The sequence below is a fragment of the Capsicum annuum genome, unplaced genomic scaffold (assembly GCF_002878395.1).
Source record: "Capsicum annuum cultivar UCD-10X-F1 unplaced genomic scaffold, UCD10Xv1.1 ctg1489, whole genome shotgun sequence".
Lineage (NCBI taxonomy): Eukaryota > Viridiplantae > Streptophyta > Magnoliopsida > Solanales > Solanaceae > Capsicum > Capsicum annuum.
This window is the reverse complement of record NW_025820303.1, coordinates 967,204-977,196: the sequence shown is the minus strand read 5'-3', so window position 1 is coordinate 977,196 and position 9,993 is coordinate 967,204.

Sequence of the window (9,993 nt, the reverse complement as noted above, 5' to 3'; positions counted from 1 at the left end):
AATAATGAGTATTAATGATAATGATGTTTGGAAAATTATTTAATTTATCCTTCAAAAATTTTGATTAGATTATTTAGATATTTAGTTTTTGAAATATCCTATTATTATTATTATTATTATTATTATTATTATTATTATTATTATATTGAATTAGTTTAGTATAATCTGGTTTAGATTTCTGGAGTAAAATAAGTCGATAGTCTTGGTATGTTCGACTTTGACTTACCTATTGTGGAGACTTGCGAATTTGGCAATGATGGGAAGACTTGTGAATTTGGCAATGATGGAAAACTTTCTCATGCTTGAAATGAATGAAAATTATCTAGTGCTAGGGTGAAAACAACACACATAATTAAATATTATTATATACATGGCTATATGTAATTGAGTATTTAGTTTATACTTTCTCCGTCTCATTTTATTCATCCCAAATTTTTTAATTTAATTTCCTATTTTACTTGTCATTTTTTATTAATCAAGACAAGACAATTTTTTTCTTTTTACCCTTAGTATTAAATGTTGTCTCTAAATTAAAATGTAAACATCATTTAATAGGGGTACTATGATAAAATAGTCATATTATTAATTATTTTTCTTAATCAATATGTAATGTCAAATTAGGACGAGTAAAATAGGACGGAGGAAGTATTTGATAATAACGGCAAAAATCATTTGGCCCCGAAACTTTATGATTTTAGGCATTTCGATTTATAGAAAATAAATACTGAAATACTTATTATATGTACAATCCTAATGTATTAGTATTATATAGGAAATAAAAAAGATAAAGTAAATTATTCCCTCTATGATACTAATACATTAGGATTGTACATATAATAAGTATTTCAGTATTTATTTTCTATAAATATCAAATACCGTTTTTTTTTTAAATTTCCATAAAATATCGTAATACGGACAACAAAATGTCAAAAGATTGGAATTTAGATATGATACTTGGGTATTTACCAAAATACGTACACCCAAGCACAAAATGGCTATTGGTAAAGGTTACCAATAAATCACTTCAGTTAGACAAAATTACAGTTTGGTATCATAAGTTAATTTTTGTTCGTAACATTGACGGTAGGTAAAGCCTCGTGTGAAGGGACCCGTTCTCTTTCCTTCCCCTCTCCCTTCTCCCTAGTCTAAAGTTTTCATCCACCATGGATGAAACTCTAACACCCCCCTTGTTACCAAATCCATCGAGAAACAACCCTTCCAGAGAAATTCTCATCGAAGATCTTATCCCCTCGTATAAAGATGTTGCCGCAGGGAAATTAAACTCCCTCAATCAACCGAGACTGTCGAGGCCTGATCTGGGAACAAAAGAAAGATCTGAAGCCAAGGGGATCCTATTATCCGAGGAAGACAAGCTACGCCTCTATACTCCTGGGATTCACTCAATTATCATCAAGCCAATAAAAGGAAACTTCAATTTCCAATACCTAAAAGGAAAGCTCGACGATCTGTGGCAACTTTTAGAACCCTTTGCCGCATAGATCTTGGATTGGGATTTTACATAGCCAAACTCACCACCTTGGAAAGCCAATCACGCATTCTCCAGGATGGACCATGGTTTATAGCAGGCGGTTACCTATCGGTAAGAAGGTGGGAACCAAATTTTGTACCAAGTTACTCAAAGATCGATTCTACGGCGATCTGGATCAGGCTCTCACACCTGCCCACAAAACTCTATGCCGCTGCTATACTTCATAGAATCGGCTCAGAAATTGGAACCCTGCTAAAGGTCGATGCATGCACCTCAGCGGCTCTGAGAGGAAGATACGCTAGAATCTGTGTCCAACTTTCCCTGGATGAACCGGTGATGCCTACCATCACTATAAATCATCACGAACAACAACTCTTTTACGAGGAGAGGGATTTCTCTGCAAGAATTGTGGCAGATTGGGCACACGATGAGTGGCTGTTCCTTCTCCCTGCGCAATCTCAAATCGGCTGAAGCTACCACAAGCAAAGATGGGGACCTTACAAATACCCCAATTGAATCTAAGCTACCATCAGAAGGGAACCCATCAAAATGAAAAACGGTAACCTTTGCCAAGAAAAAAAAACAAGGAACAAAATCCCAACCCCACACGAAGGGATTGAACACCGAAAAAATAAAAGCCCAGGCGGCGGCTCCAGGTAAGTGCCCTAACCCTACGCTGAGTGGGTCAGCTAGGCCCACCGCCTCTTCTTCCACCTCCCTTGGGCTGAACCATGAACAACCCTTAAAACCCAATACGGGTACCAAAAGGGACATGGGCCAAGTGTCTAACCAGGCCCAATCAGCTCCCAACCCTAAAGGGAAAGAAAAAGCAGCTGGCATGCAGAGGACCAGTTCTAGTGCCCCAATTGGGCCACTTGGGACGGCCCACAAGGCCCAACTCCCTTCTGATTACCCCCCAAATTTAATTTCCCCCCTCTTCTAAACAAAGATACTAAAATAAAAGAGGCCCACCTTAGTGGGTCCCCCAAAGCTGAGATGGACATAGGCAATGATAAGCCTACTAGCCTGACAGCGGGAAACTCTTGCACTTCCCCCTGTGATTTGATGAAAGACAGCCTCAGTTCAGACACAACATTAAATGCTAGTGGTCTTCCCAAAGGCCAAATGCCTCAGCTTCCTTCAGACACTTCTCACTACCCCTTATATATGGATGAATGCACGAATAAGAGCATTCTAGAAAATAACCATGGACAACCACAATTCCAACATAACCATCACAACAGTCCCTCTAGCACCGAATCACCAACCAACCTCATGGCTGTAAATTTGTCTAACCAACCAGACAGTCCTAATCTACCTGGAATGGGAGAGAAGACAAATCACTATACTCATTCAGGACCCTCAATATCTGGCTCAACTAACAATGATGAGTCTGAACCAGGGGTTACAAACTTATAGACCCAATGTCTGGATGGCCACACTATTCTAAGTAATCAACTCCCCTCTTCAAGAGGAGCTAAGCACAGAGTCCCTCTTCAGTATTATGAACGAAATGAGCCTGAGCCTCCCCTTTCTTCTAGCTCCCAACCCTACTCTGATGCTTCCGGGACCATCCTTTACCCCCCATCGGAGGCACCCCAAGTTATCCCACCTTTTCCTCCTGTGTCCCCAATCTCTTCATACCTAATGCTGGAGAGGATAGAGAGTGTAAACGCCTTCGAGGCACTAAAAGAATCCAATAAAGATTTGGAAGAATTCCTGTTACTGCTAAGAATACCAAGAACAGAGGTTCTAAACATAGTCCAACCCCTAACTCTCGACTTCTTAGACCCAGTCCAGGAGATAGTGACCATCCTGATCCCACTGGGGATAGGAGAACTGGGAGTAAGTTCACATATAGTGAACAACCCGACGAACGATACTCCCAGGGTCACCCTGACCCTTTTAAACAAGAAGAGGAAGGCCTCAACTTTATCTCTCACCTCTAACTCGAAGGAGAAGGACAAGGTGAATGTGACAATGCATCCCCATCCGCTGCACTCCAAAATAAAGAACTGTATAATATGGAATGTTAGAGGAGCCAAAAATGTTGAGTTCAGGAAGCATTGCAAGGCAATGATCAACATCCATCACCCTTGCATCCTTGCCCTCTTGGAAACCAAGTTGTGTAACCATCAGGATCTTTGTGAGCACCTGGGTTTTTATAGCTATATCCAATCTGAAGCTTCTGGTAACTCAGGAGGTCTAGTCATCATATGGAGGGATGACTCCATCTCCATCTCCACTATCTCCATCACTGCTCAGTCTATAATGCCCAAGTCAAGGTTAGTTCTCCTCCTGTATCCTGGTTCATTAGCATTATCTATGCTAGTACAGACCTTAGCTCTACGATTAAACTTTGGGAGCAGTTACCAATCTTCTCGGACACATATATTACCCCTGAGGGTAAGAGTTGGTTAGTTGGAGGGAATTTCAATGAAGTTCTTAGAGCCACGAAGAAATTTGGAGGCTCAAAAGTTAACTTCAATAGAATCAACATGTTCATAAATTGCCTCAATTACTATAACCTTATTGATCTAGGTTTTAGAGGGAGTAAATACACCTGGTCTAACATGAGATACAAAAATAGGCAGGAGCTCATTCTAGAAAGACTAGACAGATGCCTTGCAAATGATCAATGGATCCATTCCTACCCTAAAGCCACCACCACTCACCTCCCCAGAACCCATTCTGACCATTCCCCTCTATTCCTCAACTTTGGCAGCACTCCTGCCATTGAGAATAAGCCTTTCAGAGTGGAATCTATGTGGTTAAGTCACCAGGACTTACCCAACCTCATCAGAGACTCCTTCCATAACTGTACTTGCATTACCTCAGCCACTTCTGACTTTGAAAACAAGGCCAGATCTTGGAATAAACATATCTTTGGGGATATTTTCAAAAAGAAAAAGCACTTGCTTACAAGGTTGGCTGTTATCCAGAAATCCCCAAACTATCCCACTAGTAATTTCCTCCAAGGGCCAGAACAAACCCTCCTGAAGGACTTCAATAATATTCTTAACTTAGAGACTGAATTGTGGAAATTAAAATCAAGAATTTCCTGGCTCCTCTAGGGTAATTCAAATACTAGATTTTTCCACACCTCCACCCTGAACAGAAGGAGGAGAAATAAAATCTCCTGGCACTATCACCAAAAAGATATTGAGTCTATTGTCTCCAATTACTATTCTAAACTCTACACCACTGAGCACACCCTGGGGTATTCTAAGACTCAATCCAATCCCTCCTCTGAGGGATCCATCAACTCCTCTATGCATGACTTACTCTAAGTTGTCCCTTCTCAGGAGGAGGTCAAGAGAGCAGTTTTCTCCTTTAAGCCTGACAAAGCCCCTAGCCCTGATGGGCTCCATCAGTTCATGTACCAAAAGTTCTGGGACACTCTAGGCCCCCCCTCCATTGTTAGATTTTATCAGGATACCTTCACCTCATATTCAATGGATCCTAGAGTGAACTCCACTTACCTGCGTCTAATCCCTAAGTGTAGAAATTCCAACACCCTAAAAAATATCAGACCTATTGGTTTGTGCAACACTCAGTACAAGATTATTACCAAAATCATTGCCACTAGGATCAAGCCCTTACTGGAAAATATCATTGGCCCTACTCAAGCCAGTTTCTTGGCAGGAAGAAGAGTCTTTGACAATGCCATCATTGTCCAAGAATATGTTAGTCATCTCTAAAAAATGAAGGGCAAGAAGACTAACATGATTCTGAAAATTGATTTAGAGAAAGCCTTTGACAGGATTGAATGGTCCTTTATTAGACAGGCCCTCCTCTACTTTAACTTTCCCACTAACCTCTCTAATCTTATCGTCTCTTGTATCTCAACTTCCTCCATCTCTATTCTGGTTAATAGGGGGAAATTTCCCCTTTTAACCCCTCTAGAGGCATTAGATAAGGGGACCCTATGTCACCCTACCTTTTCATTTTATGCATGGAACTTCTTTCCAGAAAAATCGACTATGAGGTTGATACTCTGAATTGGATTCCCTTATCCATCTCTAGAACTGGGCCCTCTATCTCTCACCTTTTCTTTGCCGATGACCTTACTCTGTTTGCCAAGGTAGACTCTCAAAGTTGTCACACCATTAACAGAATTCTCCATAATTTCAGCTCCCATTCAGGCCAAAGAGTTAACTATAGTAAATCCAAGGTTGTCTTCTCCAAGAACTGTTCCCAAGATACCCAGGATAACATATCCTCTCTCCTAGGTATCCAATCTTCTACCAACCTTGGTAAATATTTGGGCTTTCCCATCTTCCACAAGAATCCTGTTAGGTCTGATTTTCAATTCCTCATTGACAACTTTAAGAGCAAACTTGCAGGCTGGAAGACAAAATTCCTTAACATGTCTGGTCGGGTCACCTTTGCTAAATCCTCCCTTGCCAGCATCCCTAACCACATTATGCAGTACATCCATCTCTTTACTTCCCTGTATAAAATTATTAACAGAACCCAAAGGAACTTCATTTGGGGCACCACTGAGCTGAGGAAAAAAATTCACCTTATTAAGTGGGACACCATCACTCTTACCCAAAAGGAGGGAGGCTAGGTATGCATAAGGCTGATATTAAGAATACTGCCCTCCTCTATGGGCTGGGTTGGAGAATGTATTCCAACCCTAACACCTTGTGGGCTAGTACCCTCATTGCTAAGTATGGTAACAGGGAAAAAAACCTTTACAATGTTTCTAGGACTTGGTGCAGCATTATTAAGAGCTGGAATAGGTGCAGGAATACTCTTCATTGGGTCATTAAAAATGGTACCAAAGTGGATGCCTGGAGGGATAGATAGATTCCTGGGATGCCTACCTTAGCCACCATCATCCACAGTCCTAATACCAACCCTCCTAACCCGATTCTGGTTAAGATGTTTGGAAGGAAGAAAGATGGGATGTCCTCACTTTACCCTTTGATATCCCTCCTAACATTGTTAACTCTGTCAAAAATTCTTTCATTCCCATCTCTCACCTACCAGGGACAACCCTATGTAGGTGATGAAGGGTAATGGAACCTTCTTTTGTAAGAGTGCCTACCTATACATTGCCAATAAGAACAAAACCCCTCAAACACCTAACAACTCTTTTAATTGGATCTGGAACCAGAACATTCCCAATAAAATCAAAATCTTTATATGGCTCATCCAGCATAACTCTCCCCCTACAAACACTAACCTTTACAATAGGGGCATCAACATCAACCCCTCTTTCCATAAGTACAACAACACCCAGGAAGACTAATCCCATATCTTCTTTTCTTGCACCATGGACAAATCCCTATGAGCTCAACTTATTCAAAAGTACAGAGGTAACATTGAGCTCCACCCCAATATATTTGACCCCAACAATTGGCCTAACACTTGGGAAAGACTTAACAACCTCTACTTTGACACCACCACTCCTTGGAACATCTTGTTACCCTTCTGTCTTTGGCATCTCTGGAAGGTTAGGAATGCCAACTCTTTCCAAAATATCAAGTCCCAACCTTGTTTCAACATTCCTCATGTTGAGTCTATAGAATACCACTTTTTGGGAAATGATAAAGCAAACCACCCCAACATTGTCATCAATCTAAGATGGTCCCCCTCACTCCAGCATTTTCAAACTCAACACTGATGGATCTTATGTTGGGAATCCAGGAAAAGGGGGAGTTGGAGGTGTTATGCGGAATAACAAAGGTGATTGGGTTATGGGCTTTAGCAAAAGCTTCACCCATACAACCAAAAACCTTATGGAGCTAATGACCTTAAGAAAAGGCCTAACTTTAGCTCTTCATCATAACATCAAACCTTTAACTGTAGAGGTAGACTCAATGGAAGTTTTAAATATGCTTCATCATGGTAACCCTCTCTATGATTCAATTGTTAATGCTTGCAGATCTTTAATAGAGAGCTTGGAGAATCCTCCAGTCCAGCACATCTATAAGGAGCAGAACAGGATAGCGGGCATGCTGGCTAAGCAGGGATCGGAAAAGGACCTTTTTGACAAACTACATGTCTATACGACTCCGCCAGCGAGTGTAGGCATATTTTTTTGGGAAGACTTAGAAGGGAAAACTCTCTCCCGTTCTGTAAATGCTCAACATGGAGCGAACCAAAGCAGCTTTATTTTTGCATCTGGATAGGCACCTGTACAAACTCTTTTAATTATCAATGCATCTTTCTTAACTTAACAAAAAAAACAAAAAATTTGTTCCACTTTGAAATGAAGGCTTTGTGTAAAGGATTGTTTTTAATGAACTTGGTAATTTGCATCTAAATCATAAATCTTTAATGACACACTTTTGGAGCAGTATGACCAGGAGAGTTATTTAATTTTTTTCTGAATAATTTTTTCAATCTTATTTTAAAATCAATATTATTTTATCAAATTTTCTGTTATATAATCTTATTTTAAAATATATATTATTCTGTTATATAATATAGATTTCATGTGACATATGTATATGTGAATATCATTAATGAGAGATAGTAGTTAGTAATTAAATTGAACTTGAACGAGTGAATCTAAAAAATAAATCCAAATTGAGGTGACTTTAAAATTTTAGCCTCAAATAAAAAGACTTCCTTAAAATAGCCTTTACCTATTAACAAATATTTTTTTGGACGAAATTATCCCTGATCAATGGAATAAATTACATAAATGATCCTCACAGTGGATAACAACTCCATATTTATATATTTCATCTTTTATTTTTTTCTGTTTTTAATTTTACTTTGATTTTTATTTTTTCTTTTCTCTTTTTTTTTTTAATTTTTCTTACACCTTACTTTTTTTTTCCTCTCAACTTCTTTTTTTTATTTTTTCTTTTATATTATTTTGATTTTTTTATTTTCTCTTTCCTCTTTTTTTCTTTTTAGTTTTTCTCAACCCTTATTTTTTTCTTTACACCTCTCAACGTCTACTTTTATAAAAAAAAAACTTTTTTATTTTTTTTATTTTTATTTTTTTTTCTTTTAAAATTTTTATCGACCTTTATTTTTGTTTAATCTTTTTTTTTTTTTAATTTTATCAACCTTTATTTTTTTTCTATTCTCTCTCAACTTCTACATTTTCTTTGATTTTTTTTCTTTTAAAATTTTTTCTCATTTTCTGCAATTTTTATAATTTTTTTCTTTTCTTTGATTTCTTCCATTCAAGTTACATCTCATGAGCAAGAGTTGACACTATCACAAGGCAAGACTTATGACTTTCGAACAACAAGCTACGTTTCATGGGCAAGAGTTGATACTACTACATTATGTTTTCATTTATGAGTTGTTCTACAACTATTGCCTTAGAGGCAAGACTTAGCTCAAGGACTTTCAGACTACAAATTATGCCCCACGGGCAAGAGTTAACTTTACAACGTTACATTTTCATTTATGAGATGTTCTACAACTATTGCCTTAAAGACAAAACTTAATTAGCTCAAGGACTTTCAAACTATAAATTATACTCCACGAGAAAGAGTTGACTCTACCACATTATGTCTTTATTTATGAGATGTTCCACAACTCTTGCCTTAGAGGTAAGACTTAGCTCAAGGACTTTCAAACAACAAATTATACCCCACGGGCAAGAGTTGACACTACCACGTTATGTCTTCATTTATGAAATGTTCTACAACTCTTGCCTTAGAGGCAAGACATAGCTCAAAGACTTTCAAACTACAAATTATGCCCCACGGGTAAAAGTTGACACTACCACGTTATGTATTTATTTATGAGATGTTCTACAACTCTTGCCTCTAAGGCAAGACTTAGCTCAAAGACTTTCAAACTACAAATTATGCCCCACGGGCAAGAGTTGACACTACCACGTTATGTATTCATTTATGAGGTGTTCTATAACTCTTGCGCTCAAAGACTTTCAGACTATAAATTATGCCCCACGGGCAAGAGTTGACACTACCGCGTTATGTCTTTATTTATGAGATGTCCTACAACTCTTGCCTTAGAGGCCCATACTTAGCTTAAGGACTTTCAAACTACAAATTATGCCCCACGGGCAAGAGTTGATACTAACACGTTATGTCTTCATTTATGGGATATTCTACAACTCTTGCCCTAGAGGCAAGACTTAGTTCAAGGACTTTCAAATAATAAATTATGCCCCAGGGGCAAGAATTGACACTACCACGTTATGTATTCATTTATGGGATGTTCTACAACTCTTGCCTTAGAGGCAAAACTTAGCTCAAGGACTTTCAAATAATAAATTATGCCCCACGGGCAAGAGTTGACACTACCACGTTATGTCTTTATTTATGAGATATTCCACAACTCTCGCCTTAGAGACACGACTTATCTCAAAAATTTTCAAAGAACTTCGTAACAACAATTCAAGTCCTTAAATTTGTTTTGATGTCAAAAAAGAAGATCCATTTGCAGATTATCTAATTTTTTATTTATTAGCAAAATATAATAGAAGTTGGGAAAAAACGAAAAAACACGATCAAACAAAATAGAGAAATAAAAAAAAGATTGAGAAAAAAAAAGGAAAC